The sequence below is a fragment of the Bos mutus genome, chromosome 2 (genome assembly GCF_027580195.1).
Source record: "Bos mutus isolate GX-2022 chromosome 2, NWIPB_WYAK_1.1, whole genome shotgun sequence".
NCBI lineage: Eukaryota > Metazoa > Chordata > Mammalia > Artiodactyla > Bovidae > Bos > Bos mutus.
Window position 1 is genome coordinate 36772231 of NC_091618.1, and position 4758 is coordinate 36776988.

Sequence of the window (4758 nt, forward strand, 5' to 3'; positions counted from 1 at the left end):
TGTTGTAATAAGGAAGAAATAAAGAAGTAAACGTTTCCACAGAAGCAACTGCTATCCACTATGGTACTTCAGGTAACTTTATTGAGATGCAGAGGATAGCTACTAAGTTTTTGAAGGAGAGCATCTCATTCAACAAGGGGCTACCCCAGAAGATGTTTACTTTCCATAGCATTTTGGGAAAAAGTTGGAGGCTCCACAAAATAGCCTCACCAAGGAAAGGATCACAGAGCTATACTTATAAAGAAATAATTTGTGTGTGTGATATGTGGTGTACCACATGCAGCTCTGGTTTCTATTATATGAAAGATTAAGAAGTGGAATCATTAAGAAAACATTATAGAGGAATTATAACTGTGAATTCAGGGAGGTATCACCAAATTTTTTTTTTCCCCTATTTTTGACCAGGCAGTGTAGCTTGTGAGATCTTAGTTCCCCAACCAAGGGCTGAACCCATGCCTTGAGCAATGAGAGAGCAGAGTCCTAATCACTGGACCATCAGGGAATTTTCTCACCAAATTTTATGTACAATCTTTGATGCAAAAAGTATTTAACCAGATAATATGTATTTAGTTAGATAAAAGTTGCTCACAGAGAAAATGTTGAAGGAAACACATCCCCATGTGAAACAAACATAACAGACTTTGGTCTAATTAATTTGGGGAATATCAAATTTGAACTTGATATGAACTAATAAAAAAAGGAGCTATTCTCTTTGAAACATAAGGCAACGTGTGAAGCAATGGTGCCAAAAACAATATCAGGTCAGAACTTTCATGTGAAAGTGAATTCACTCAGTTGTGTCTGACTCTTTGTGACCCCATTTTGTGACCCCATGGAATGCAGCCTACCAGGCTCCTCTGTGCATGGGATTTTACAGGCAAGAGTACTGGAGTGGGGTGCCATTGCCTTCTCCAGGAGATCTTCCTAACCTAGGAATCGAACATGAGTCTCCTGCATTGTAGGCAGATGCTTCACTGTCTGAGCCACCAGGGAACTTTGATGTACTGGTGTCAAATATGCCTAATATACACTTACTTGTGTAATCTGCTCTACCAAAGAGGTATTTAATTTTTTTTTCTTTTAGCAATATCACAGTACTTGAAAACATATAATTTGTAATGAAAGCCATAAAATTTAGTGTATGTGTGTATGTCACAAGATAGCTCACAAAGCAAGACATGGGTGTGGCAGACAGGGAAAGGGAGTACCTTGACAGCAATTGACAGCACCTTAAATTTTTTTAAATTGAAAAACACATAAAACTGACTAGTTTTGTGACCTTGGGTAGATTACTTAGGCTCTCTGAACTTAAATTTCTCCTCTATAAAATAAGAAGATTAATGATATTTACTTCACAAGGTTGTTGGGGAGTTTAAAGGCAGGCAATTGATATTGACTCTTACTATTAAAAATGGTGTTCAACCAAGGAATCATGATGAAATGATATTCTGAAAACTATTTCTTAAAAGTAATAATTAAAGTACACTGAAGTTTCCTTTTTTTTTTTTTTTTGGAAATAGAGTGGATTGAGGTGTTCACTAAAAGAATGTCAGTTCTACTCCTTAGCATTCAAAAAAGATTTTCCAAGTGAGAGGCAAAGAGGTGGAGCTGTGAAGGGTGTCTGACAAATCATCCGTATCTATGCCAGTGGCTGTGTTTATGGAAATATGTCATGCCCAGGGCGTGTGTGTTGTTGAAGAAAGGTAATTTTTGAGATTCTCTGATGTACACCGTAAACAAGATAGGAGAAAAAATGCGCAGTGAGTAATGAGATAATTTTCACAGCCAGTTGAAAAAAAAAATACTTTGAAGCTTTTTTCAAAAAACTTGAAAAACACTTTCAATTAACAAACTTGAATTTTATTCTACAGAAAATGTAAGACCACTGAATTTGTTAAACCAGTAAAGAATAATTTTGATCCATCCATTCACTCAACAAACACTCCCTGAATACCCATGCAGGCTTAGGTGGTGCCAGGTTCTCTTAGCAAGACAGATGTAGGCATTGTCAACCTGACCAACAGGGGCCTTGAGAAGAGAAATAAGGAGTACTGTGCCTGGCTTGTAAGAGAGGGGAAGTGCTAAGTCAAGGAAGTTTACTCTAAGAATAATAAAATATAGCAATAAATAAGGTAAATGCAAAGAACCACACTACGACCACCAAAATATTGGAATTTGACCCTCAGAATCACAGCAAAAGAAACAAAGAATTTTACTGATCTTTTTTTCTAACATCATTTCTAACTTCATTTTTGCTCTAACATCAATACATATTTTTTTCTCATGAAATAACACTTAGCTTCTACTTGTTATCAAGTTTCAGAGATGACTAAGATAAGATTTTCTTTCGCCACTTACTAGCCATACAAATTTGGGTAATTTACTTAGACTCTCTGGGCCACTACTTCTTTTTCTCAAAGATAACTGTGGAATAAAATTCCACTGCATAGGGTTAAATGAAATAATTATGTACAGTTCTTTGTATGGTCCCTGCCACTTAGTAAGTGCTCAACAAATCTTAGCTATAATTATTACCTTTCTACTTTGCCAGTGCAAAGACACAATTACCCAAATCTCTCCTTTCAGACTGACCTGGGATCTTCTAGTTATTAAGAAATAGACATTTTTTCAGATGGGTATGGACTAGACTCAAAAAATGGAAAGAAAATCTTATTTGTTTCATTGAAAAGAATGGATGATTAAAATCAATTGTTAAGTGGATAATTAGAAATGATAATTCATTGGAAATACACTTGAGTCCCTATGGTAACCTAACCAATTATACTATAACAGAAAACTCTTAGCTTATCTGCTCAATAGAAAATAATTGCTTCATTTACCTCACGTCATCTAGACCAATGGGCCTCTCATGGCAACATTTTCCTCTGTGATCACCACCCTTAGCTACACGTGATTAGATGATGATAGAGGCCACCTGGTCACTCTGGATCTATGAAATACTCTGTCCTAGAAATTTGAAATAAAAAAATATGATCTGAGGGGTTTTTTTTCTTTTGGTTTCAGAAACCACTAATGTCCTTATCATAAATTTCCCGTTTCTGCTTAAGCTGTCCTGTGTTAATTTCTTTAACTTCCATTCAAAAATATTCTAACAACAGTACATACCATACATTTCATTTCAAACTCAATTCAAAGCTAAGATGATGTCAACAAATAGATGGATAATCAAGGTTCTATTAATAGCATGTTGAAAATCTCAACATTTGCACTATAATATGGGCTTCCCAGGTGGCTCAGACGATAAAGAACCTGCCTGCAATGCAGGAGACCTGGGTTCAATCCTGGATTGGGAAGATCCCCTGGAGAAGGGAATGGCTACCCACTCCAGTATTCTTGTCTGGGGAATTCCATGGACAGAGGAGCCTGGTGGGCTATAGTCCATGGGGTCACAAAGAGTTGGAAACAACTAAGGGACTTTCACTTAAAAATCAACAATAATTACCTTTGATGTTGGGACTTCATTGGTGGCTCAGATGGTAAAGCATCTACCTGCAATGCAGGAGACCCGGGTTCGATCCCTGGGTTGGGAAGATCCCCTGGAGAAGGATATGGCAACCCACTTCAGTACTCTCGCTTGGGAAATTCCACGGATGGAGGAGCGTTGTAGGCTACAGTCCATGGGGTCGCAAAGAGTCGGACAGGACTGAGCTACTTCACTTTTCTTTCTTTTCACCTTTGGCATTAAGATAGGAAAATAAAGACATCAAATTTTAATGAAACCAGGTATATGATTTTTCCACTAGATATTATCTGTTGTTCATAGTGTCTGGTAGCTGTAGATACCATTGCTATTCTCATTCCTGGAGATATAGGCGTTTGTTTTTATTGGTGATCACACAAATGTATTTCACAAATGTATTACAGGACAAAGCTCATGAAAATAGGTGAGAATAAAGGAATCTGGTAGACATGCCCAGCAAAATGAGAATGACATTTATAAAATCCTAAGTCCAAGGGCTTGGACAGAATAAATACATAATTTCAATATATCTACTGCCTTTCTCAGACTTGACCTTTTGTTAAGATAGAGAACTACTAACTACTAGAATTGCTTAAGGGGCTTATGTTTAGCTGAGAAGTATTGTTAAAATATTACATCTTGAAAATGGCATACAAAGAAAGAGAAGCAAGCTATGGAAGGTGTCTCACTAGTTCTAGTAGTTTTGATATGAACCTGATTGGAAAAAAGAGCAAGAAACAAAACATAGGAAATCAAATCAACTCTTTCACTTACAGGAAATGGAGAACTGCTTCTACAGAGGTCCATTCTAATCCAAATCATTGCAACATGTAAAACTAATAGAACTCTCATTGCTTGATTTTACAGATTTGGTTTTCTCACAATGGAAGAATTTTATATTTATAAATTAATAAAAACAACTTTCATCATAGATCACTATCAGCTAAACACTTTTAGAACTTACACCCAAATCTTATCCATTTATTTCAACATTTTTTTCTTCCACAGTTGGCTGAAGTTATTGAAATTCATTTTACTAACCCAGAGGAGCACAATATTAATATTAATTTTCACTCTGAACACTGTACAAAAAGATATTTTTTCCATTATTAACAAAGAAAAATACTATTTAGCATATCTAAATGAAGCATATACAGTTTATAACAGAGTACAATAGTAATCATGAAAAGCTACAAAATGATATTATTCTCTTAAGACTTCCATCAAACCAGCCATAGAAAGTGAAATATGAAATCTAAGCAAAACTGTTCAGACAG